General features: G+C 41.7%; 19 non-coding genes across 19 annotated transcripts; 6 read left to right on the top strand and 13 right to left on the bottom strand.

Annotated features, from left to right (window-relative positions):
• Positions 1–427: 427 nt before the first annotated feature.
• Positions 428–509, top strand: TRNAS-UGA (transfer RNA serine (anticodon UGA)). Its single transcript has one exon. It is a non-coding gene; the product is annotated as a tRNA-Ser (tRNA).
• A 551-nt stretch (positions 510–1,060) lies between these two features.
• TRNAT-AGU (transfer RNA threonine (anticodon AGU)) lies at positions 1,061–1,134 on the bottom strand. Its single transcript has one exon. It is a non-coding gene; the product is annotated as a tRNA-Thr (tRNA).
• A 2,056-nt stretch (positions 1,135–3,190) lies between these two features.
• On the bottom strand, positions 3,191–3,264 carry TRNAT-AGU (transfer RNA threonine (anticodon AGU)). Its single transcript has one exon. It is a non-coding gene; the product is annotated as a tRNA-Thr (tRNA).
• A 2,055-nt stretch (positions 3,265–5,319) lies between these two features.
• On the bottom strand, positions 5,320–5,393 carry TRNAT-AGU (transfer RNA threonine (anticodon AGU)). Its single transcript has one exon. It is a non-coding gene; the product is annotated as a tRNA-Thr (tRNA).
• A 2,056-nt stretch (positions 5,394–7,449) lies between these two features.
• TRNAT-AGU (transfer RNA threonine (anticodon AGU)) lies at positions 7,450–7,523 on the bottom strand. The gene has a single exon. It is a non-coding gene; the product is annotated as a tRNA-Thr (tRNA).
• A 2,055-nt stretch (positions 7,524–9,578) lies between these two features.
• TRNAT-AGU (transfer RNA threonine (anticodon AGU)) lies at positions 9,579–9,652 on the bottom strand. Its single transcript has one exon. It is a non-coding gene; the product is annotated as a tRNA-Thr (tRNA).
• A 2,056-nt stretch (positions 9,653–11,708) lies between these two features.
• TRNAT-AGU (transfer RNA threonine (anticodon AGU)) lies at positions 11,709–11,782 on the bottom strand. Its single transcript has one exon. It is a non-coding gene; the product is annotated as a tRNA-Thr (tRNA).
• A 1,422-nt stretch (positions 11,783–13,204) lies between these two features.
• TRNAS-UGA (transfer RNA serine (anticodon UGA)) lies at positions 13,205–13,286 on the top strand. The gene has a single exon. It is a non-coding gene; the product is annotated as a tRNA-Ser (tRNA).
• Positions 13,287–13,838: 552 nt separating this feature from the next.
• Positions 13,839–13,912, bottom strand: TRNAT-AGU (transfer RNA threonine (anticodon AGU)). Its single transcript has one exon. It is a non-coding gene; the product is annotated as a tRNA-Thr (tRNA).
• A 1,423-nt stretch (positions 13,913–15,335) lies between these two features.
• On the top strand, positions 15,336–15,417 carry TRNAS-UGA (transfer RNA serine (anticodon UGA)). Its single transcript has one exon. It is a non-coding gene; the product is annotated as a tRNA-Ser (tRNA).
• Positions 15,418–15,969: 552 nt separating this feature from the next.
• TRNAT-AGU (transfer RNA threonine (anticodon AGU)) lies at positions 15,970–16,043 on the bottom strand. Its single transcript has one exon. It is a non-coding gene; the product is annotated as a tRNA-Thr (tRNA).
• Positions 16,044–17,466: 1,423 nt separating this feature from the next.
• TRNAS-UGA (transfer RNA serine (anticodon UGA)) lies at positions 17,467–17,548 on the top strand. The gene has a single exon. It is a non-coding gene; the product is annotated as a tRNA-Ser (tRNA).
• Positions 17,549–18,100: 552 nt separating this feature from the next.
• TRNAT-AGU (transfer RNA threonine (anticodon AGU)) lies at positions 18,101–18,174 on the bottom strand. Its single transcript has one exon. It is a non-coding gene; the product is annotated as a tRNA-Thr (tRNA).
• A 1,423-nt stretch (positions 18,175–19,597) lies between these two features.
• TRNAS-UGA (transfer RNA serine (anticodon UGA)) lies at positions 19,598–19,679 on the top strand. The gene has a single exon. It is a non-coding gene; the product is annotated as a tRNA-Ser (tRNA).
• Positions 19,680–20,231: 552 nt separating this feature from the next.
• On the bottom strand, positions 20,232–20,305 carry TRNAT-AGU (transfer RNA threonine (anticodon AGU)). The gene has a single exon. It is a non-coding gene; the product is annotated as a tRNA-Thr (tRNA).
• A 2,055-nt stretch (positions 20,306–22,360) lies between these two features.
• Positions 22,361–22,434, bottom strand: TRNAT-AGU (transfer RNA threonine (anticodon AGU)). Its single transcript has one exon. It is a non-coding gene; the product is annotated as a tRNA-Thr (tRNA).
• A 2,056-nt stretch (positions 22,435–24,490) lies between these two features.
• On the bottom strand, positions 24,491–24,564 carry TRNAT-AGU (transfer RNA threonine (anticodon AGU)). The gene has a single exon. It is a non-coding gene; the product is annotated as a tRNA-Thr (tRNA).
• Positions 24,565–25,986: 1,422 nt separating this feature from the next.
• TRNAS-UGA (transfer RNA serine (anticodon UGA)) lies at positions 25,987–26,068 on the top strand. The gene has a single exon. It is a non-coding gene; the product is annotated as a tRNA-Ser (tRNA).
• Positions 26,069–26,620: 552 nt separating this feature from the next.
• TRNAT-AGU (transfer RNA threonine (anticodon AGU)) lies at positions 26,621–26,694 on the bottom strand. The gene has a single exon. It is a non-coding gene; the product is annotated as a tRNA-Thr (tRNA).
• Between the last annotated feature and the right edge of the window lie 194 nt (positions 26,695–26,888).

The following is a 26,888-nucleotide window of genomic DNA, read 5'->3' as shown; positions in this document are numbered from 1 at the left end:
AAAGATGGATTGAAGGCAAGAATCATCCGCAGACCCTCCCATCTGCCACACTCATCCAGAAAGGTACTGGTCTCGGCTTGGTAGCACTCGCATGCTCAATGCTATGCAGGTTCATCTCACACCCGAGCTTAATCCATACCACACACTGTCACTCACTGGGCTCTCAATCCTTAACCCTTCACTTCCTGTACCTTTTTCTCTGTACTCCTTACCCAATCTCTCATACCTGCCTCTCCCTTCACTTTCATAGAACTGGACCCTTGCTGCGCCTTCTTCTGTGATTCTCCAGAGAACACAGTTTATAACCTTATAAAGAAGATTATGTGCTCAATATTGTCTGCGCCTTCCCTTCATTAACTAACATCTTTTACCCATACTATAGACCACATTACAGCTTATTTATGAGTGAGTGCACATCTTGAAAGGTGTAGTCGTGGCCGAGTGGTTAAGGCGATGGACTTGAAATCCATTGGGGTCTCCCCGCGCAGGTTCGAATCCTGCCGACTACGCTTTCCTTTTTATTATGTCATTACATTTTGACGTGGAAACTAATTATGTGGTTCGTAAACATCTGCATATCCGCATAATTGTGTCTTTGCTACTCTTGTGCCAAGTGTGCTGCACCTGTTGTTTGAAGCTTGCATTACTGCTTCCCATGTTGTACTTTGATGGCAGTGCAGCTTAAAAACATCTTTTCACTTCACAAAACCAAACTGATACTGAAATGCGCATACTCTCATATAAGTGAATTGATTTATCTTCTGCATTTGTTCATATCACTAACACCTGGCAGACATTAAAGCATGGCTGCATATTTATTGGTTAAATAAATATGGAAATATACCAGTTTCAGCTTTATTTTTCTCACAAAACCCATAATAAATATGGATGAATACAGATAAAGTTGACAACAAATTAAATATGGATAAATACAGACGGAAATGTCAAAAAAATAAACACCATAAAACCGGGAGCCCTAAATATAATAGGACCAACTGGGTTTACAAAGAATGAGTCTATTATCTAACAGTACCTCTTCTATGAGGTTGTGTAAAACAAAAGGTACTGCTGAGATTCGAACTCAGGATCTCCTGTTTACTAGACAGGCGCTTTAACCAACTAAGCCACAGCACCTACTCTGTTACACGGCTCACCACTGTACCTTCTGTCCTGGTGTCACTGTGAGGCCCTGCATATTTTTCTGTCTTGAAAGATTTGATATTTTTCAGCTGCTACCGAAAAGAAAATGGAGAAGAAAAATCAGATATTAAGATGGAAATATTACAAAGAGGGTCATGAAAAACTAATATCATTATACGTACGTATCTGTATTTATTTTCTAAAGTTTTACACTGATGGGCCAGGGGCTCAATGCATTCGTTAAACTAAACCAGATTACAATTATTTAAAGGTCACCAATATACACAAGATCATTCCTGATGCCTACATTACCCATGTGCTCTTTCCTTCACCTCTCGTGGCCTCTGGACATCCCACCAAGTAGCAGAGGAACCGCAACTCACGGAGAGAAAGTGTCACCTAAGTGACGCGTCCATGTTCAAACAGCGCTTCACAAAGTGCACTTTGAGAGACCCAAGAAAACTTGGCAGAGGCGGGTATCACAGCAAGGAGGGCTGATAGCCCGCAGTGCCCTTTACATGGCTATAGCAATACTCACCCTGGTCCTGGTCCAAACATCAGCCACCAGAGCTCAGTAAATTACCAGAATAAACAACAACCCTATATGGTGTTTTTATAGCCTTGTTTTTTAATGGATTTCTTTTCTACTTTATGAAAAAGGTGTTGCCCGTACAGAGATCGAACTCACAGCCTTGGTGTTACTAGCACCATGCTCTAACCAACTGACCCAACCGGCCAAAGCATAATGTGATACTAAAGGAGTTCTATTGAAACTGAAGAGGCAGTGACTGTACACAGAGACATTGAATAGACAGACAGACAGGCCATTGCTGACCCATCATAGTTTCAGGCCAAGACATTGAAGCGCTCCAATAATCCTGCACCAATTCGCACACACCAGGGAGCATCACCAAAGAACACAGATAGTATTTAATGAGCTGCACTGAACGTGCTTCAATAACAAAAGCTGCACGACCATCACTCCCCAGAAAAGATGGATTGAAGGCAAGAATCATCCGCAGACCCTCCCATCTGCCACACTCATCCAGAAAGGTACTGGTCTCGGCTTGGTAGCACTCGCATGCTCAATGCTATGCAGGTTCATCTCACACCCGAGCTTAATCCATACCACACACTGTCACTCACTGGGCTCTCAATCCTTAACCCTTCACTTCCTGTACCTTTTTCTCTGTACTCCTTACCCAATCTCTCATACCTGCCCCTCCCTTCACTTTCATAGAACTGGACCCTTGCTGCGCCTTCTTCTGTGATTCTCCAGAGAACACAGTTTATAACCTTATAAAGAAGATTATGTGCTCAATATTGTCTGCGCCTTCCCTTCATTAACTAACATATTTTACCCATACTATAGACCACATTACAGCTTATTTATGAGTGAGTGCACATCTTGAAAGGTGTAGTCATGGCCGAGTGGTTAAGGCGATGGACTTGCAATCCATTGATGTCTCACCGCACAGTTTCGAATCCTGCCGACTACGCTTTCCTTTTTATTATGTCATTACATTTTGACGTGGAAACTAATTATGTGGTTCATAACCATCTGCATATCCGCATAATTGTGTCTTTGCTACTCTTGTGCTAAGTGTGCTGCACCTGTTGTTTGAAGCTTGCATTACTGCTTCCCATGTTGTACTTTCATGGCAGTGCAGCTTAAAAACATCTTTTCACTTCACAAAACCAAACTGATACTGAAATGCGCATACTCTCATATAAGTGAATTGATGTATCTTCTGCATTTGTTCATATCACTAACACCTGGCAGACATTAAAGCATGGCTGCATATTTATTGGTTAAAAAAATATGGAAATATACCAGTTTCAGCTTTATTTTTCTCACAAAACCCATGATAAATATGGATGAATACAGATAAAGTTGACGACAAATTAAATATGGATAAATACAGACGGAAATGTCAAAAAAATAAACACCATAAAACCGGGAGCCCTAAATATAATAGGACCAACTGGGTTTACAAAGAATGAGTCTATTATCTAACAGTACCTCTTCTATGAGGTTGTGAAAAACAAAAGGTACTGCTGAGATTCGAACTCAGGATCTCCTGTTTACTAGACAGGCGCTTTAACCAACTAAGCCACAGCACCTACTCTGTTTCATGACTCACCACTGTACCTTCTGTCCTGGTGTCACTGTGAGGCCCTGCATATTTTTCTGTCTTGAAAGATTTGATATTTTTCAGCTGCTACCGAAAAGAAAATGGAGAATTAAAATCTGATATTAAGATGGAAATATTACAAAGAGGGTCATGAAAAACTAATATCATTATAGGTACGTATCTGTATTTATTTTCTAAAGTTTAACACTGATGGGCCAGGGGCTCAATGCATTCGTTAAACTAAACCAGATTACAATTATTTAAAGGTCACCAATATACACAAGATCATTCCTGATGCCTACATTACCCATGTGCTCTTTCCTTCATCTCTCGTGACCTCTGGACATCCCACCAAGAAGCAGAGGAACCGCAACTCACGGAGAGAAAGTGTCACATCAGTGACGCGTCCATGTTCAAACAGCACTTCACAAAGTGCACTTTGAGAGACCCAAGAAAACTTGGCAGAGGCGGGTATCACAGCAAGGAGGGCTGATAGCCCGCAGTGCCCTTTACATGGCTATAGCAATACTCACCCTGGTCCTGGTCCAAACATCAGCCACCAGAGCTCAGTAAATTACCAGAATAAACAACAACCCTATATGGTGTTTTTATAGCCTTGTTTTTTAATGGATTTCTTTTCTACTTTATGGAAAAGGTGTTGCCCGTACGGAGATCGAACTCACAGCCTTGGTGTTACTAGCACCATCCTCTAACCAACTGACCTAACCGGCCAACACATAATGTGATACTAAAGGAGTTCTATTGAAACTGAAGAGGCAGTGACTGTACACAGAGACATTGAATAGACAGACAGACAGGCCATTGCTGACCCATCATAGTTTCAGGCCAAGACATTGAAGCGCTCCAATAATCCTGCACCAATTCGCACACACCGGGGAGCATCACCAAAGAACACAGATAGTATTTAATGAGCTGCACTGAACGTGCTTCAATAACAAGAGCTGCAGGACCATCACTCCCCAGAAAAGATGGATTGAAGGCAAGAATCATCCGCAGACCCTCCCATCTGCCACACTCATCCAGAAAGGTACTGGTCTCGGCTTGGTAGCACTCGCATGCTCAATGCTATGCAGGTTCATCTCACACCCGAGCTTAATCCATACCACACACTGTCACTCACTGGGCTCTCAATCCTTAACCCTTCACTTCCTGTACCTTTTTCTCTGTACTCCTTACCCAATCTCTCATACCTGCCCCTCCCTTCACTTTCATAGAACTGGACCCTTGCTGCGCCTTCTTCTGTGATTCTCCAGAGAACACAGTTTATAACCTTATAAAGAAGATTATGTGTTCAATATTGTCTGCGCCTTCCCTTCATTAACTAACATCTTTTACCCATACTATAGACCACATTACAGCTTATTTATGGGTGAGTGCACATCTTGAAAGGTGTAGTCATGGCCGAGTGGTTAAGGCGATGGACTTGCAATCCATTGGTGTCTCACCGCGCAGTTTCGAATACTGCCGACTACGCTTTCCTTTTTATTATGTCATCACATTTGACGTGGAAACTAATTATGTGGTTCGTAACCATCTGCATATCCGCATAATTGTGTCTTTGCTACTCTTGTGCTAAGTGTGCTGCACCTGTTGTTTGAAGCTTGCATTACTGCTTCCCATGTTGTACTTTGATGGCAGTGCAGCTTAAAAACATCTTTTCACTTCACAAAACCAAACTGATACTGAAATGCGCATACTCTCATATAAGTGAATTGATGTATCTTCTGCATTTGTTCATATCACTAACACCTGGCAGACATTAAAGCATGGCTGCATATTTATTGGTTAAAAAAATATGGAAATATACCAGTTTCAGCTTTATTTTTCTCACAAAACCCATAATAAATATGGATGAATACAGATAAAGTTGACAACAAATTAAATATGGATAAATACAGACGGAAATGTCAAAAAAATAAACACCATAAAACCGGGAGCCCTAAATATAATAGGACCAACTGGGTTTACAAAGAATGAGTCTATTATCTAACAGTACCTCTTCTATGAGGTTGTGTAAAACAAAAGGTACTGCTGAGATTCGAACTCAGGATCTCCTGTTTACTAGACAGGCGCTTTAACCAACTAAGCCACAGCACCTACTCTGTTTCACGACTCACCACTGTACCTTCTGTCCTGGTGTCACTGTGAGGCCCTGCATATTTTTCTGTCTTGAAAGATTTGATATTTTTCAGCTGCTACCGAAAAGAAAATGGAGAAGAAAAATCTGATATTAAGATGGAAATATTACAAAGAGGGTCATGAAAAACTAATATCATTATACGTACATATCTGTATTTATTTTCTAAAGTTTTACACTGATGGGCCAGGGGCTCAATGCATTCGTTAAACTAAACCAGATTACAATTATTTAAAGGTCACCAATATACACAAGATCATTCCTGATGCCTACATTACCCATGTGCTCTTTCCTTCACCTCTCGTGACCTCTGGACATCCCACCAAGAAGCAGAGGAACCGCAACTCACGGTGAGAAAGTGTCACATCAGTGACGCGTCCATGTTCAAACAGCACTTCACAAAGTGCACTTTGAGAGACCCAAGAAAACTTGGCAGAGGCGGGTATCACAGCAAGGAGGGCTGATAGCCCGCAGTGCCCTTTACATGGCTATAGCAATACTCACCCTGGTCCTGGTCCAAACATCAGCCACCAGAGCTCAGTAAATTACCAGAATAAACAACAACCCTATATGGTGTTTTTATAGCCTTGTTTTTTAATGGATTTCTTTTCTACTTTATGAAAAAGGTGTTGCCCGTACAGAGATCGAACTCACAGCCTTGGTGTTATTAGCACCATGCTCTAACCAACTGACCTAACCGGCCAAAGCATAATGTGATACTAAAGGAGTTCTATTGAAACTGAAGAGGCAGTGACTGTACACAGAGACATTGAATAGGCAGACAGACAGGCCATTGCTGACCCATCATAGTTTCAGGCCAAGACATTGAAGCGCTCCAATAATCCTGCACCAATTCGCACACACCGGGGAGCATCACCAAAGAACACAGATAGTATTTAATGAGCTGCACTGAACGTGCTTCAATAACAAGAGCTGCACGACCATCACTCCCCAGAAAAGATGGATTGAAGGCAAGAATCATCCGCAGACCCTCCCATCTGCCACACTCATCCAGAAAGGTACTGGTCTCGGCTTGGTAGCACTCGCATGCTCAATGCTATGCAGGTTCATCTCACACCCGAGCTTAATCCATACCACACACTGTCACTCACTGGGCTCTCAATCCTTAACCCTTCACTTCCTGTACCTTTTTCTCTGTACTCCTTACCCAATCTCTCATACCTGCCCCTCCCTTCACTTTCATAGAACTGGACCCTTGCTGCGCCTTCTTCTGTGATTCTCCAGAGAACACAGTTTATAACCTTATAAAGAAGATTATGTGCTCAATATTGTCTGCGCCTTCCCTTCATTAACTAACATCTTTTACCCATACTATAGACCACATTACAGCTTATTTATGAGTGAGTGCACATCTTGAAAGGTGTAGTCATGGCCGAGTGGTTAAGGCGATGGACTTGCAATCCATTGGTGTCTCACCGCGCAGTTTCGAATCCTGCCGACTACGCTTTCCTTTTTATTATGTCATTACATTTTGACGTGGAAACTAATTATGTGGTTCGTAACCATCTGCATATCCACATAATTGTGTCTTTGCTACTCTTGTGCTAAGTGTGCTGCACCTGTTGTTTGAAGCTTGCATTACTGCTTCCCATGTTGTACTTTGATGGCAGTGCAGCTTAAAAACATCTTTTCACTTCACAAAACCAAACTGATACTGAAATGCGCATACTCTCATATAAGTGAATTGATGTATCTTCTGCATTTGTTCATATCACTAACACCTGGCAGACATTAAAGCATGGCTGCATATTTATTGGTTAAAAAAATATGGAAATATACCAGTTTCAGCTTTATTTTTCTCACAAAACCCATAATAAATATGGATGAATACAGATAAAGTTGACAACAAATTAAATATGGATAAATACAGACGGAAATGTCAAAAAAATAAACACCATAAAACCGGGAGCCCTAAATATAATAGGACCAACTGGGTTTACAAAGAATGAGTCTATTATCTAACAGTACCTCTTCTATGAGGTTGTGTAAAACAAAAGGTACTGCTGAGATTCGAACTCAGGATCTCCTGTTTACTAGACAGGCGCTTTAACCAACTAAGCCACAGCACCTACTCTGTTTCACGACTCACCACTGTACCTTCTGTCCTGGTGTCACCGTGAGGCCCTGCATATTTTTCTGTCTTGAAAGATTTGATATTTTTCAGCTGCTACCGAAAAGAAAATGGAGAATTAAAATCTGATATTAAGATGGAAATATTACAAAGAGGGTCATGAAAAACTAATATCATTATACGTACGTATCTGTATTTATTTTCTAAAGTTTTACACTGATAGGCCAGGGGCTCAATGCATTCGTTAAACTAAACCAGATTACAATTATTTAAAGGTCACCAATATACACAAGATCATTCCTGATGCCTACATTACCCATGTGCTCTTTCCTTCACCTCTCGTGACCTCTGGACATCCCACCAAGAAGCAGAGGAACCGCAACTCATGGAGAGAAAGTGTCACATCAGTGACGCGTCCATGTTCAAACAGCACTTCACAAAGTGCACTTTGAGAGACCCAAGAAAACTTGGCAGAGGCGGGTATCACAGCAAGGAGGGCTGATAGCCCGCAGTGCCCTTTACATGGCTATAGCAATACTCACCCTGGTCCTGGTCCAAACATCAGCCACCAGAGCTCAGTAAATTACCAGAATAAACAACAACCCTATATGGTGTTTTTATAGCCTTGTTTTTTAATGGATTTCTTTTCTACTTTATGGAAAAGGTGTTGCCCGTACGGAGATCGAACTCACAGCCTTGTTGTTACTAGCACCATGCTCTAACCAACTGACCTAACCGGCCAAAGCATAATGTGATACTAAAGGAGTTCTATTGAAACTGAAGAGGCAGTGACTGTACACAGAGACATTGAATAGACAGACAGACAGGCCATTGCTGACCCATCATAGTTTCAGGCCAAGACATTGAAGCGCTCCAATAATCCTGCACCAATTCGCACACACCGGGGAGCATCACCAAAGAACACAGATAGTATTTAATGAGCTGCACTGAACGTGCTTCAATAACAAGAGCTGCACGACCATCACTCCCCAGAAAAGATGGATTGAAGGCAAGAATCATCCGCAGACCCTCCCATCTGCCACACTCATCCAGAAAGGTACTGGTCTCGGCTTGGTAGCACTCGCATGCTCAATGCTATGCAGGTTCATCTCACACCCGAGCTTAATCCATACCACACACTGTCACTCACTGGGCTCTCAACCTTAACCCTTCACTTCCTGTACCTTTTTCTCTGTACTCCTTACCCAATCTCTCATACCTGGCCCTCCCTTCACTTTCATAGAACTGGACCCTTGCTGCGCCTTCTTCTGTGATTCTCCAGAGAACACAGTTTATAACCTTATAAAGAAGATTATGTGCTCAATATTGTCTGCGCCTTCCCTTCATTAACTAACATCTTTTACCCATACTATAGACCACATTACAGCTTATTTATGAGTGAGTGCACATCTTGAAAGGTGTAGTCATGGCCGAGTGGTTAAGGCGATGGACTTGCAATCCATTGGTGTCTCACCGCGCAGTTTCGAATCCTGCCGACTACGCTTTCCTTTTTATTATGTCATTACATTTTGACGTGGAAACTAATTATGTGGTTCGTAACCATCTGCATATCCGCATAATTGTGTCTTTGCTACTCTTGTGCTAAGTGTGCTGCACCTGTTGTTTGAAGCTTGCATTACTGCTTCCCATGTTGTACTTTGATGGCAGTGCAGCTTAAAAACATCTTTTCACTTCACAAAACCAAACTGATACTGAAATGCGCATACTCTCATATAAGTGAATTGATGCATCTTCTGCATTTGTTCATATCACTAACACCTGGCAGACATTAAAGCATGGCTGCATATTTATTGGTTAAAAAAATATGGAAATATACCAGTTTCAGCTTTATTTTTCTCACAAAACCCATAATAAATATGGATGAATACAGATAAAGTTGACAACAAATTAAATATGGATAAATACAGACGGAAATGTCAAAAAAATAAACACCATCAAACCGGGAGCCCTAAATATAATAGGACCAACTGGGTGTACAAAGAATGAGTCTATTATCTAACAGTACCTCTTCTATGAGGTTGTGTAAAACAAAAGGTACTGCTGAGATTCGAACTCAGGATCTCCTGTTTACTAGACAGGCGCTTTAACCAACTAAGCCACAGCACCTACTCTGTTTCAAGACTCACCACTGTACCTTCTGTCCTGGTGTCACTGTGAGGCCCTGCATATTTTTCTGTCTTGAAAGATTTGATATTTTTCAGCTGCTACCGAAAAGAAAATGGAGAATTAAAATCTGATATTAATATGGAAATATTACAAAGAGGGTCATGAAAAACTAATATCATTATACATACGTATCTGTATTTATTTTCTAAAGTTTTACACTGATGGGCCAGGGGCTCAATGCATTCGTTAAACTAAACCAGATTACAATTATTTAAAGGTCACCAATATACACAAGATCATTCCTGATGCCTACATTACCCATGTGCTCTTTCCTTCACCTCTCGTGACCTCTGGACATCCCACCAAGAAGCAGAGGAACCGCAACTCACGGAGAGAAAGTGTCACCTCAGTGACGCGTCCATGTTCAAACAGCACTTCACAAAGTGCACTTTGAGAGACCCAAGAAAACTTGGCAGAGGCGGGTATCACAGCAAGGAGGGCTGATAGCCCGCAGTGCCCTTTACATGGCTATAGCAATACTCACCCTGGTCCTGGTCCAAACATCAGCCACCAGAGCTCAGTAAATTACCAGAATAAACAACAACCCTATATGGTGTTTTTATAGCCTTGTTTTTTAATGGATTTCTTTTCTACTTTATGGAAAAGGTGTTGCCCGTACGGAGATCGAACTCACAGCCTTGGTGTTACTAGCACCATGCTCTAACCAACTGACCTAACCGGCCAAAGCATAATGTGATACTAAAGGAGTTCTATTGAAACTGAAGAGGCAGTGACTGTACACAGAGACATTGAATAGACAGACAGACAGGCCATTGCTGACCCATCATAGTTTCAGGCCAAGACATTGAAGCGCTCCAATAATCTTGCACCAATTCGCACACACCGGGGAGCATCACCAAAGAACACAGATAGTATTTAATGAGCTGCACTGAACGTGCTTCAATAACAAGAGCTGCACGACCATCACTCCCCAGAAAAGATGGATTGAAGGCAAGAATCATCCGCAGACCCTCCCATCTGCCACACTCATCCAGAAAGGTACTGGTCTCGGCTTGGTAGCACTCGCATGCTCAATGCTATGCAGGTTCATCTCACACCCGAGCTTAATCCATACCACACACTGTCACTCACTGGGCTCTCAATCCTTAACCCTTCACTTCCTGTACCTTTTTCTCTGTACTCCTTACCCAATCTCTCATACCTGCCCCTCCCTTCACTTTCATAGAACTGGACCCTTGCTGCGCCTTCTCCTGTGATTCTCCAGAGAACACAGTTTATAACCTTATAAAGAAGATTATGTGCTCAATATTGTCTGCGCCTTCCCTTCATTAACTAACATCTTTTACCCATACTATAGACCACATTACAGCTTATTTATGAGTGAGTGCACATCTCGAAAGGTGTAGTCATGGCCGAGTGGTTAAGGCGATGGACTTGCAATCCATTGGTGTCTCACCGCGCAGTTTCGAATCCTGCCGACTACGCTTTCCTTTTTATTATGTCATTACATTTTGACGTGGAAACTAATTATGTGGTTCGTAACCATCTGCATATCCGCATAATTGTGTCTTTGCTACTCTTGTGCTAAGTGTGCTGCACCTGTTGTTTGAAGCTTGCATTACTGCTTCCCATGTTGTACTTTGATGGCAGTGCAGCTTAAAAACATCTTTTCACTTCACAAAACCAAACTGATACTGAAATGCGCATACTCTCGTATAAGTGAATTGATGTATCTTCTGCATTTGTTCATATCACTAACACCTGGCAGACATTAAAGCATGGCTGCATATTTATTGGTTAAAAAAATATGGAAATATACCAGTTTCAGCTTTATTTTTCTCACAAAACCCATAATAAATATGGATGAATACAGATAAAGTTGACAACAAATTAAATATGGATAAATACAGACGGAAATGTCAAAAAAATAAACACCATAAAACCGGGAGCCCTAAATATAATAGAACCAACTGGGTTTACAAAGAATGAGTCTATTATCTAACAGTACCTCTTCTATGAGGTTGTGTAAAACAAAAGGTACTGCTGAGATTCGAACTCAGGATCTCCTGTTTACTAGACAGGCGCTTTAACCAACTAAGCCACAGCACCTACTCTGTTTCACGACTCACCACTGTACCTTCTGTCCTGGTGTCACTGTGAGGCCCTGCATATTTTTCTGTCTTGAAAGATTTGATATTTTTCAGCTGCTACCGAAAAGAAAATGGAGAATTAAAATCTGATATTAAGATGGAAATATTACAAAGAGGGTGATGAAAAACTAATATCATTATACGTACGTATCTGTATTTATTTTCTAAAGTTTTACACTGATGGGCCAGGGGCTCAATGCATTCGTTAAACTAAACCAGACTACAATTATTTAAAGGTCACCAATATACACAAGATCATTCCTGATGCCTACATTACCCATGTGCTCTTTCCTTCACCTCTCGTGACCTCTGGACATCCCACCAAGAAGCAGAGGAACCGCAACTCACGGAGAGAAAGTGTCACATCAGTGACGCGTCCATGTTCAAACAGCACTTCACAAAGTGCACTTTGAGAGACCCGAGAAAACTTGGCAGAGGCGGGTATCACAGCAAGGAGGGCTGATAGCCCGCAGTGCCCTTTACATGGCTATAGCAATACTCACCCTGGTCCTGGTCCAAACATCAGCCACCAGAGCTCAGTAAATTACCAGAATAAACAACAACCCTATATGGTGTTTTTATAGCCTTGTTTTTTAATGGATTTCTTTTCTACTTTATGGAAAAGGTGTTGCCCGTACGCAGATCGAACTCACAGCCTTGGTGTTACTAGCACCATGCTCTAACCAACTGACCTAACCGGCCAAAGCATAATGTGATACTAAAGGAGTTCTATTGAAACTGAAGAGGCAGTGACTGTACACAGAGACATTGAATAGACAGACAGACAGGCCATTGCTGACCCATCATAGTTTCAGGCCAAGACATTGAAGCGCTCCAATAATCCTGCACCAATTCGCACACACCGGGGAGCATCACCAAAGAACACAGATAGTATTTAATGAGCTGCACTGAACGTGCTTCAATAACAAGAGCTGCACGACCATCACTCCCCAGAAAAGATGGATTGAAGGCAAGAATCATCCGCAGACCCTCCCATCTGCCACACTCATCCAGAAAGGTACTGGTCTCGGCTTGGCAGCACTCGCATGCTCAATGCTATGCAGGTTCATCTCACACCCGAGCTTAATCCATACCACACACTGTCACTCACTGGGCTCTCAACCTTAACCCTTCACTTCCTGTACCTTTTTCTCTGTACTCATTACCCAATCTCTCATACCTGCCCCTCCCTTCACTTTCATAGAACTGGACATTTGCTGCGCATTCTTCTGTGATTCTCCAGAGAACACAGTTTATAACCTTATAAAGAAGATTATGTGCTCAATATTGTCTGCGCCTTCCCTTCATTAACTAACATCTTTTACCCATACTATAGACCACATTACAGTTTATTTATGAGCGAGTGCACATCTTGAAAGGTGTAGTCGTGGCCGAGTGGTTAAGGCGATGGACTTGAAATCCATTGGGGTCTCCCCGCGCAGTTTCGAATCCTGCCGACTACGCTTTCCTTTTTATTATGTCATTACATTTTGACGTGGAAACTAATTATGTGGTTCGTAACCATCTGCATATCCGCATAATTGTGTCTTTGCTACTCTTGTGCTAAGTGTGCTGCACCTGTTGTTTGAAGCTTGCATTACTGCTTCCCATGTTGTACTTTGATGGCAGTGCAGCTTAAAAACATCTTTTCACTTCACAAAACCAAACTGATACTGAAATGCGCATACTCTCATATAAGTGAATTGATTTATCTTCTGCATTTGTTCATATCACTAACACCTGGCAGACATTAAAGCATGGCTGCATATTTATTGGTTAAATAAATATGGAAATATACCAGTTTCAGCTTTATTTTTCTCACAAAACCCATAATAAATATGGATGAATACAGATAAAGTTGACAACAAATTAAATATGGATAAATACAGACGGAAATGTCAAAAAAAATAAACACCATAAAACCGGGAGCCCTAAATATAATAGGACCAACTGGGTTTACAAAGAATGAGTCTATTATCTAACAGTACCTCTTCTATGAGGTTGTGTAAAACAAAAGGTACTGCTGAGATTCGAACTCAGGATCTCCTGTTTACTAGACAGGCGCTTTAACCAACTAAGCCACAGCACCTACTCTGTTTCACGACTCACCACTGTACCTTCTGTCCTGGTGTCACTGTGAGGCCCTGCATATTTTTCTGTCTTGAAAGATTTGATATTTTTCAGCTGCTACCGAAAAGAAAATGGAGAATTAAAATCTGATATTAAGATGGAAATATTACAAAGAGGGTCATGAAAAACTAATATCATTATACGTACGTATCTGTATTTATTTTCTAAAGTTTTACACTGATGGGCCAGGGGCTCAATGCATTCGTTAAACTAAACCATATTACAATTATTTAAAGGTCACCAATATACACAAGATCATTCCTGATGCCTACATTACCCATGTGCTCTTTCCTTCACCTCTCGTGACCTCTGGACATCCCACCAAGAAGCAGAGGAACCGCAACTCACGGAGAGAAAGTGTCACATCAGTGACGCGTCCATGTTCAAACAGCACTTCACAAAGTGCACTTTGAGAGACCCAAGAAAACTTGGCAGAGGCGGGTATCACAGCAAGGAGGGCTGATAGCCCGCAGTGCCCTTTACATGGCTATAGCAATACTCACCCTGGTCCTGGTCCAAACATCAGCCACCAGAGCTCAGTAAATTACCAGAATAAACAACAACCCTATATGGTGTTTTTATAGCCTTGTTTTTTAATGGATTTCTTTTCTACTTTATGGAAAAGGTGTTGCCCGTACGGAGATCGAACTCACAGCCTTGGTGTTACTAGCACCATGCTCTAACCAACTGACCTAACCGGCCAAAGCATAATGTGATACTAAAGGAGTTCTATTGAAACTGAAGAGGCAGTGACTGTACACAGAGACATTGAATAGACAGACAGACAGGCCATTGCTGACCCATCATAGTTTCAGGCCAAGACATTGAAGCGCTCCAATAATCCTGCACCAATTCGCACACACCGGGGAGCATCACCAAAGAACACAGATAGTATTTAATGAGCTGCACTGAACGTGCTTCAATAACAAGAGCTGCACGACCATCACTCCCCAGAAAAGATGGATTGAAGGCAAGAATCATCCGCAGACCCTCCCATCTGCCACACTCATCCAGAAAGGTACTGGTCTCGGCTTGGTAGCACTCGCATGCTCAATGCTATGCAGGTTCATCTCACACCCGAGCTTAATCCATACCACACACTGTCACTCACTGGGCTCTCAATCCTTAACCCTTCACTTCCTGTACCTTTTTCTCTGTACTCATTACCCAATCTCTCATACCTGCCCCTCCCTTCACTTTCATAGAACTGGACATTTGCTGCGCATTCTTCGGTGATTCTCCAGAGAACACAGTTTATAACCTTATAAAGAAGATTATGTGCTCAATATTGTCTGCGCCTTCCCTTCATTAACTAACATCTTTTACCCATACTATAGACCACATTACAGCTTATTTATGAGTGAGTGCCCATTTTGAAAGGTGTAGTCGTGGCCGAGTGGTTAAGGCGATGGACTTGAAATCCATTGGGGTCTCCCCGCGCTGGTTTGAATCCTGCCGACTACGCGTTCCTTTTTATTATGTCATTACATTTTGACGTGGAAACTAATTATGTGGTTCGTAAACATCTGCATATCCGCATAATTGTGTCTTTGCTACTCTTGTGCTAAGTGTGCTGCACCTGTTGTTTGAAGCTTGCATTACTGCTTCCCATGTTGTACTTTGATGGCAGTGCAGCTTAAAAACATCTTTTCACTTCACAAAACCAAACTGATACTGAAATGCGCATACTCTCATATAAGTGAATTGATGCATCTTCTGCATTTGTTCATATCACTAACACCTGGCAGACATTAAAGCATGGCTGCATATTTATTGGTTAAAAAAATATGGAAATATACCAGTTTCAGCTTTATTTTTCTCACAAAACCCATAATAAATATGGATGAATACAGATAAAGTTGACAACAAATTAAATATGGATAAATACAGACGGAAATGTCAAAAAAAATAAACACCATAAAACCGGGAGCCCTAAATATAATAGGACCAACTGGGTTTACAAAGAATGAGTCTATTATCTAACAGTACCTCTTCTATGAGGTTGTGTAAAACAAAAGGTACTGCTGAGATTCGAACTCAGGATCTCCTGTTTACTAGACAGGCGCTTTAACCAACTAAGCCACAGCACCTACTCTGTTTCACGACTCACCACTGTACCTTCTGTCCTGGTGTCACTGTGAGGCCCTGCATATTTTTCTGTCTTGAAAGATTTGATATTTTTCAGCTGCTACCGAAAAGAAAATGGAGAATTAAAATCTGATATTAAGATGGAAATATTACAAAGAGGGTCATGAAAAACTAATATCATTATACGTACGTATCTGTATTTATTTTCTAAAGTTTTACACTGATGGGCCAGGGGCTCAATGCATTCGTTAAACTAAACCATATTACAATTATTTAAAGGTCACCAATATACACAAGATCATTCCTGATGCCTACATTACCCATGTGCTCTTTCCTTCACCTCTCGTGACCTCTGGACATCCCACCAAGAAGCAGAGGAACCGCAACTCACGGAGAGAAAGTGTCACATCAGTGACGCGTCCATGTTCAAACAGCACTTCACAAAGTGCACTTTGAGAGACCCAAGAAAACTTGGCAGAGGCGGGTATCACAGCAAGGAGGGCTGATAGCCCGCAGTGCCCTTTACATGGCTATAGCAATACTCACCCTGGTCCTGGTCCAAACATCAGCCACCAGAGCTCAGTAAATTACCAGAATAAACAACAACCCTATATGGTGTTTTTATAGCCTTGTTTTTTAATGGATTTCTTTTCTACTTTATGGAAAAGGTGTTGCCCGTACGGAGATCGAACTCACAGCCTTGGTGTTACTAGCACCATGCTCTAACCAACTGACCTAACCGGCCAAAGCATAATGTGATACTAAAGGAGTTCTATTGAAACTGAAGAGGCAGTGACTGTACACAGAGACATTGAATAGACAGACAGACAGGCCATTGCTGACCCATCATAGTTTCAGGCCAAGACATTGAAGCGCTCCAATAATCCTGCACCAATTCGCACACACCGGGGAGCATCACCAAAGAACACAGATAGTATTTAATGAGCTGCACTGAACGTGCTTCAATAACAAGAGCTGCACGACCATCACTCCCCAGAAAAGATGGATTGAAGGCAAGAATCATCCGCAGACCCTCCCATCTGCCACACTCATCCAGAAAGGTACTGGTCTCGGCTTGGTAGCACTCGCATGCTCAATGCTATGCAGGTTCATCTCACACCCGAGCTTAATCCATACCACACACTGTCACTCACTGGGCTCTCAATCCTTAACCCTTCACTTCCTGTACCTTTTTCTCTGTACTCATTACCCAATCTCTCATACCTGCCCCTCCCTTCACTTTCATAGAACTGGACATTTGCTGCGCATTCTTCGGTGATTCTCCAGAGAACACAGTTTATAACCTTATAAAGAAGATTATGTGCTCAATATTGTCTGCGCCTTCCCTTCATTAACTAACATCTTTTACCCATACTATAGACCACATTACAGCTTATTTATGAGTGAGTGCCCATTTTGAAAGGTGTAGTCGTGGCCGAGTGGTTAAGGCGATGGACTTGAAATCCATTGGGGTCTCCCCGCGCTGGTTTGAATCCTGCCGACTACGCGTTCCTTTTTATTATGTCATTACATTTTGACGTGGAAACTAATTATGTGGTTCGTAAACATCTGCATATCCGCATAATTGTGTCTTTGCTACTCTTGTGCTAAGTGTGCTGCACCTGTTGTTTGAAGCTTGCATTACTGCTTCCCATGTTGTACTTTGATGGCAGTGCAGCTTAAAAACATCTTTTCACTTCACAAAACCAAACTGATACTGAAATGCGCATACTCTCATATAAGTGAATTGATGCATCTTCTGCATTTGTTCATATCACTAACACCTGGCAGACATTAAAGCATGGCTGCATATTTATTGGTTAAAAAAATATGGAAATATACCAGTTTCAGCTTTATTTTTCTCACAAAACCCATAATAAATATGGATGAATACAGATAAAGTTGACAACAAATTAAATATGGATAAATACAGACGGAAATGTCAAAAAAAATAAACACCATAAAACCGGGAGCCCTAAATATAATAGGACCAACTGGGTTTACAAAGAATGAGTCTATTATCTAACAGTACCTCTTCTATGAGGTTGTGTAAAACAAAAGGTACTGCTGAGATTCGAACTCAGGATCTCCTGTTTACTAGACAGGCGCTTTAACCAACTAAGCCACAGCACCTACTCTGTTTCACGACTCACCACTGTACCTTCTGTCCTGGTGTCACTGTGAGGCCCTGCATATTTTTCTGTCTTGAAAGATTTGATATTTTTCAGCTGCTACCGAAAAGAAAATGGAGAATTAAAATCTGATATTAAGATGGAAATATTACAAAGAGGGTCATGAAAAACTAATATCATTATACGTACGTATCTGTATTTATTTTCTAAAGTTTTACACTGATGGGCCAGGGGCTCAATGCATTCGTTAAACTAAACCATATTACAATTATTTAAAGGTCACCAATATACACAAGATCATTCCTGATGCCTACATTACCCATGTGCTCTTTCCTTCACCTCTCGTGACCTCTGGACATCCCACCAAGAAGCAGAGGAACCGCAACTCACGGAGAGAAAGTGTCACATCAGTGACGCGTCCATGTTCAAACAGCACTTCACAAAGTGCACTTTGAGAGACCCAAGAAAACTTGGCAGAGGCGGGTATCACAGCAAGGAGGGCTGATAGCCCGCAGTGCCCTTTACATGGCTATAGCAATACTCACCCTGGTCCTGGTCCAAACATCAGCCACCAGAGCTCAGTAAATTACCAGAATAAACAACAACCCTATATGGTGTTTTTATAGCCTTGTTTTTTAATGGATTTCTTTTCTACTTTATGGAAAAGGTGTTGCCCGTACGGAGATCGAACTCACAGCCTTGGTGTTACTAGCACCATGCTCTAACCAACTGACCTAACCGGCCAAAGCATAATGTGATACTAAAGGAGTTCTATTGAAACTGAAGAGGCAGTGACTGTACACAGAGACATTGAATAGACAGACAGACAGGCCATTGCTGACCCATCATAGTTTCAGGCCAAGACATTGAAGCGCTCCAATAATCCTGCACCAATTCGCACACACCGGGGAGCATCACCAAAGAACACAGATAGTATTTAATGAGCTGCACTGAACGTGCTTCAATAACAAGAGCTGCACGACCATCACTCCCCAGAAAAGATGGATTGAAGGCAAGAATCATCCGCAGACCCTCCCATCTGCCACACTCATCCAGAAAGGTACTGGTCTCGGCTTGGTAGCACTCGCATGCTCAATGCTATGCAGGTTCATCTCACACCCGAGCTTAATCCATACCACACACTGTCACTCACTGGGCTCTCAATCCTTAACCCTTCACTTCCTGTACCTTTTTCTCTGTACTCATTACCCAATCTCTCATACCTGCCCCTCCCTTCACTTTCATAGAACTGGACATTTGCTGCGCATTCTTCTGTGATTCTCCAGAGAACACAGTTTATAACCTTATAAAGAAGATTATGTGCTCAATATTGTCTGCGCCTTCCCTTCATTAACTAACATCTTTTACCCATACTATAGACCACATTACAGCTTATTTATGAGTGAGTGCCCATTTTGAAAGGTGTAGTCGTGGCCGAGTGGTTAAGGCGATGGACTTGAAATCCATTGGGGTCTCCCCGCGCTGGTTCGAATCCTGCCGACTACGCGTTCCTTTTTATTATGTCATTACATTTTGACGTGGAAACTAATTATGTGGTTCGTAAACATCTGCATATCCGCATAATTGTGTCTTTGCTACTCTTGTGCTAAGTGTGCTGCACCTGTTGTTTGAAGCTTGCATTACTGCTTCCCATGTTGTACTTTGATGGCAGTGCAGCTTAAAAACATCTTTTCACTTCATAAAAACTAAACTGATACTGAAATGCGCATACTCTCATATAAGTGAATTGATTTATCTTCTGCATTTGTTCATATCACTAACACCTGGCAGACATTAAAGCATGGCTGCATATTTATTGGTTAAATAAATATGGAAATATACCAGTTTCAGCTTTATTTTTCTCACAAAACCCATAATAAATATGGATGAATACAGATGAAGTTGACAACAAATTAAATATGGATAAATACAGACGGAAATGTCAAAAAAATAAACACCATAAAACCGGGAGCCCTAAATATAATAGGACCAACTGGGTTTACAAAGAATGAGTCTATTATCTAACAGTACCTCTGCTATGAGGTTGTGTAAAACAAAAGGTACTGCTGAGATTCGAACTCAGGATCTCCTGTTTACTAGACAGGTGCTTTAACCAACTAAGCCACAGCACCTACTCTGTTTCATGACTCACCACTGTACCTTCTGTCCTGGTGTCACTGTGAGGCCCTGCATATTTTTCTGTCTTGAAAGATTTGATATTTTTCAGCTGCTACCGAAAAGAAAATGGAGAAGAAAAATCTGATATTAAGATGGAAATATTACAAAGAGGGTCATGAAAAACTAATATCATTATACGTACGTATCTGTATTTATTTTCTAAAGTTTTACACTGATGGGCCAGGGGCTCAATGCATTCGTTAAACTAAACCAGATTACAATTATTTAAAGGTCACCAATATACACAAGATCATTCCTGATGCCTACATTACCCATGTGCTCTTTCCTTCACCTCTCGTGACCTCTGGACATCCCACCAAGAAGCAGAGGAACCGCAACTCACGGAGAGAAAGTGGCACCTCAGTGACGCGTCCATGTTCAAACAGCGCTTCACAAAGTGCACTTTGAGAGACCCAAGAAAACTTGGCAGAGGCGGGTTTCACAGCAAGGAGGGCTGATAGCCCGCAGTGCCCTTTACATGGCTATAGCAATACTCACCCTGGTCCTGGTCCAAACATCAGCCACCAGAGCTCAGTAAATTACCAGAATAAACAACAACCCTATATGGTGTTTTTATAGCCTTGTTTTTTAATGGATTTCTTTTCTACTTTATGGAAAAGGTGTTGCCCGTACGGAGATCGAACTCACAGCCTTGTTGTTACTAGCACCATGCTCTAACCAACTGACCTAACCGGCCAAAGCATAATGTGATACTAAAGGAGTTCTATTGAAACTGAAGAGGCAGTGACTGTACACAGAGACATTGAATAGACAGACAGACAGGCCATTGCTGACCCATCATAGTTTCAGGCCAAGACATTGAAGCGCTCCAATAATCCTGCACCAATTCGCACACACCGGGGAGCATCACCAAAGAACACAGATAGTATTTAATGAGCTGCACTGAACGTGCTTCAATAACAAGAGCTGCACGACCATCACTCCCCAGAAAAGATGGATTGAAGGCAAGAATCATCCGCAGACCCTCCCATCTGCCACACTCATCCAGAAAGGTACTGGTCTCGGCTTGGTAGCACTCGCATGCTCAATGCTATGCAGGTTCATCTCACACCCGAGCTTAATCCATACCACACACTGTCACTCACTGGGCTCTCAACCTTAACCCTTCACTTCCTGTACCTTTTTCTCTGTACTCCTTACCCAATCTCTCATACCTGGCCCTCCCTTCACTTTCATAGAACTGGACCCTTGCTGCGCCTTCTTCTGTGATTCTCCAGAGAACACAGTTTATAACCTTATAAAGAAGATTATGTGCTCAATATTGTCTGCGCCTTCCCTTCATTAACTAACATCTTTTACCCATACTATAGACCACATTACAGCTTATTTATGAGTGAGTGCACATCTTGAAAGGTGTAGTCATGGCCGAGTGGTTAAGGCGATGGACTTGCAATCCATTGGTGTCTCACCGCGCAGTTTCGAATCCTGCCGACTACGCTTTCCTTTTTATTATGTCATTACATTTTGACGTGGAAACTAATTATGTGGTTCGTAACCATCTGCATATCCGCATAATTGTGTCTTTGCTACTCTTGTGCTAAGTGTGCTGCACCTGTTGTTTGAAGCTTGCATTACTGCTTCCCATGTTGTACTTTGATGGCAGTGCAGCTTAAAAACATCTTTTCACTTCACAAAACCAAACTGATACTGAAATGCGCATACTCTCATATAAGTGAATTGATGCATCTTCTGCATTTGTTCATATCACTAACACCTGGCAGACATTAAAGCATGGCTGCATATTTATTGGTTAAAAAAATATGGAAATATACCAGTTTCAGCTTTATTTTTCTCACAAAACCCATAATAAATATGGATGAATACAGATAAAGTTGACAACAAATTAAATATGGATAAATACAGACGGAAATGTCAAAAAAATAAACACCATCAAACCGGGAGCCCTAAATATAATAGGACCAACTGGGTGTACAAAGAATGAGTCTATTATCTAACAGTACCTCTTCTATGAGGTTGTGTAAAACAAAAGGTACTGCTGAGATTCGAACTCAGGATCTCCTGTTTACTAGACAGGCGCTTTAACCAACTAAGCCACAGCACCTACTCTGTTTCAAGACTCACCACTGTACCTTCTGTCCTGGTGTCACTGTGAGGCCCTGCATATTTTTCTGTCTTGAAAGATTTGATATTTTTCAGCTGCTACCGAAAAGAAAATGGAGAATTAAAATCTGATATTAATATGGAAATATTACAAAGAGGGTCATGAAAAACTAATATCATTATACATACGTATCTGTATTTATTTTCTAAAGTTTTACACTGATGGGCCAGGGGCTCAATGCATTCGTTAAACTAAACCAGATTACAATTATTTAAAGGTCACCAATATACACAAGATCATTCCTGATGCCTACATTACCCATGTGCTCTTTCCTTCACCTCTCGTGACCTCTGGACATCCCACCAAGAAGCAGAGGAACCGCAACTCACGGAGAGAAAGTGTCACCTCAGTGACGCGTCCATGTTCAAACAGCACTTCACAAAGTGCACTTTGAGAGACCCAAGAAAACTTGGCAGAGGCGGGTATCACAGCAAGGAGGGCTGATAGCCCGCAGTGCCCTTTACATGGCTATAGCAATACTCACCCTGGTCCTGGTCCAAACATCAGCCACCAGAGCTCAGTAAATTACCAGAATAAACAACAACCCTATATGGTGTTTTTATAGCCTTGTTTTTTAATGGATTTCTTTTCTACTTTATGGAAAAGGTGTTGCCCGTACGGAGATCGAACTCACAGCCTTGGTGTTACTAGCACCATGCTCTAACCAACTGACCTAACCGGCCAAAGCATAATGTGATACTAAAGGAGTTCTATTGAAACTGAAGAGGCAGTGACTGTACACAGAGACATTGAATAGACAGACAGACAGGCCATTGCTGACCCATCATAGTTTCAGGCCAAGACATTGAAGCGCTCCAATAATCTTGCACCAATTCGCACACACCGGGGAGCATCACCAAAGAACACAGATAGTATTTAATGAGCTGCACTGAACGTGCTTCAATAACAAGAGCTGCACGACCATCACTCCCCAGAAAAGATGGATTGAAGGCAAGAATCATCCGCAGACCCTCCCATCTGCCACACTCATCCAGAAAGGTACTGGTCTCGGCTTGGTAGCACTCGCATGCTCAATGCTATGCAGGTTCATCTCACACCCGAGCTTAATCCATACCACACACTGTCACTCACTGGGCTCTCAATCCTTAACCCTTCACTTCCTGTACCTTTTTCTCTGTACTCCTTACCCAATCTCTCATACCTGCCCCTCCCTTCACTTTCATAGAACTGGACCCTTGCTGCGCCTTCTCCTGTGATTCTCCAGAGAACACAGTTTATAACCTTATAAAGAAGATTATGTGCTCAATATTGTCTGCGCCTTCCCTTCATTAACTAACATCTTTTACCCATACTATAGACCACATTACAGCTTATTTATGAGTGAGTGCACATCTCGAAAGGTGTAGTCATGGCCGAGTGGTTAAGGCGATGGACTTGCAATCCATTGGTGTCTCACCGCGCAGTTTCGAATCCTGCCGACTACGCTTTCCTTTTTATTATGTCATTACATTTTGACGTGGAAACTAATTATGTGGTTCGTAACCATCTGCATATCCGCATAATTGTGTCTTTGCTACTCTTGTGCTAAGTGTGCTGCACCTGTTGTTTGAAGCTTGCATTACTGCTTCCCATGTTGTACTTTGATGGCAGTGCAGCTTAAAAACATCTTTTCACTTCACAAAACCAAACTGATACTGAAATGCGCATACTCTCGTATAAGTGAATTGATGTATCTTCTGCATTTGTTCATATCACTAACACCTGGCAGACATTAAAGCATGGCTGCATATTTATTGGTTAAAAAAATATGGAAATATACCAGTTTCAGCTTTATTTTTCTCACAAAACCCATAATAAATATGGATGAATACAGATAAAGTTGACAACAAATTAAATATGGATAAATACAGACGGAAATGTCAAAAAAATAAACACCATAAAACCGGGAGCCCTAAATATAATAGAACCAACTGGGTTTACAAAGAATGAGTCTATTATCTAACAGTACCTCTTCTATGAGGTTGTGTAAAACAAAAGGTACTGCTGAGATTCGAACTCAGGATCTCCTGTTTACTAGACAGGCGCTTTAACCAACTAAGCCACAGCACCTACTCTGTTTCACGACTCACCACTGTACCTTCTGTCCTGGTGTCACTGTGAGGCCCTGCATATTTTTCTGTCTTGAAAGATTTGATATTTTTCAGCTGCTACCGAAAAGAAAATGGAGAATTAAAATCTGATATTAAGATGGAAATATTACAAAGAGGGTGATGAAAAACTAATATCATTATACGTACGTATCTGTATTTATTTTCTAAAGTTTTACACTGATGGGCCAGGGGCTCAATGCATTCGTTAAACTAAACCAGACTACAATTATTTAAAGGTCACCAATATACACAAGATCATTCCTGATGCCTACATTACCCATGTGCTCTTTCCTTCACCTCTCGTGACCTCTGGACATCCCACCAAGAAGCAGAGGAACCGCAACTCACGGAGAGAAAGTGTCACATCAGTGACGCGTCCATGTTCAAACAGCACTTCACAAAGTGCACTTTGAGAGACCCGAGAAAACTTGGCAGAGGCGGGTATCACAGCAAGGAGGGCTGATAGCCCGCAGTGCCCTTTACATGGCTATAGCAATACTCACCCTGGTCCTGGTCCAAACATCAGCCACCAGAGCTCAGTAAATTACCAGAATAAACAACAACCCTATATGGTGTTTTTATAGCCTTGTTTTTTAATGGATTTCTTTTCTACTTTATGGAAAAGGTGTTGCCCGTACGCAGATCGAACTCACAGCCTTGGTGTTACTAGCACCATGCTCTAACCAACTGACCTAACCGGCCAAAGCATAATGTGATACTAAAGGAGTTCTATTGAAACTGAAGAGGCAGTGACTGTACACAGAGACATTGAATAGACAGACAGACAGGCCATTGCTGACCCATCATAGTTTCAGGCCAAGACATTGAAGCGCTCCAATAATCCTGCACCAATTCGCACACACCGGGGAGCATCACCAAAGAACACAGATAGTATTTAATGAGCTGCACTGAACGTGCTTCAATAACAAGAGCTGCACGACCATCACTCCCCAGAAAAGATGGATTGAAGGCAAGAATCATCCGCAGACCCTCCCATCTGCCACACTCATCCAGAAAGGTACTGGTCTCGGCTTGGCAGCACTCGCATGCTCAATGCTATGCAGGTTCATCTCACACCCGAGCTTAATCCATACCACACACTGTCACTCACTGGGCTCTCAACCTTAACCCTTCACTTCCTGTACCTTTTTCTCTGTACTCATTACCCAATCTCTCATACCTGCCCCTCCCTTCACTTTCATAGAACTGGACATTTGCTGCGCATTCTTCTGTGATTCTCCAGAGAACACAGTTTATAACCTTATAAAGAAGATTATGTGCTCAATATTGTCTGCGCCTTCCCTTCATTAACTAACATCTTTTACCCATACTATAGACCACATTACAGTTTATTTATGAGCGAGTGCACATCTTGAAAGGTGTAGTCGTGGCCGAGTGGTTAAGGCGATGGACTTGAAATCCATTGGGGTCTCCCCGCGCAGTTTCGAATCCTGCCGACTACGCTTTCCTTTTTATTATGTCATTACATTTTGACGTGGAAACTAATTATGTGGTTCGTAACCATCTGCATATCCGCATAATTGTGTCTTTGCTACTCTTGTGCTAAGTGTGCTGCACCTGTTGTTTGAAGCTTGCATTACTGCTTCCCATGTTGTACTTTGATGGCAGTGCAGCTTAAAAACATCTTTTCACTTCACAAAACCAAACTGATACTGAAATGCGCATACTCTCATATAAGTGAATTGATTTATCTTCTGCATTTGTTCATATCACTAACACCTGGCAGACATTAAAGCATGGCTGCATATTTATTGGTTAAATAAATATGGAAATATACCAGTTTCAGCTTTATTTTTCTCACAAAACCCATAATAAATATGGATGAATACAGATAAAGTTGACAACAAATTAAATATGGATAAATACAGACGGAAATGTCAAAAAAAATAAACACCATAAAACCGGGAGCCCTAAATATAATAGGACCAACTGGGTTTACAAAGAATGAGTCTATTATCTAACAGTACCTCTTCTATGAGGTTGTGTAAAACAAAAGGTACTGCTGAGATTCGAACTCAGGATCTCCTGTTTACTAGACAGGCGCTTTAACCAACTAAGCCACAGCACCTACTCTGTTTCACGACTCACCACTGTACCTTCTGTCCTGGTGTCACTGTGAGGCCCTGCATATTTTTCTGTCTTGAAAGATTTGATATTTTTCAGCTGCTACCGAAAAGAAAATGGAGAATTAAAATCTGATATTAAGATGGAAATATTACAAAGAGGGTCATGAAAAACTAATATCATTATACGTACGTATCT

This window comes from Triturus cristatus, chromosome 4_2 (genome assembly GCF_964204655.1).
Source record: "Triturus cristatus chromosome 4_2, aTriCri1.1, whole genome shotgun sequence".
NCBI lineage: Eukaryota > Metazoa > Chordata > Amphibia > Caudata > Salamandridae > Triturus > Triturus cristatus.
Note: the sequence above shows the minus strand (reverse complement) of the source record. Positions and strands in the feature narration are given on the sequence as shown.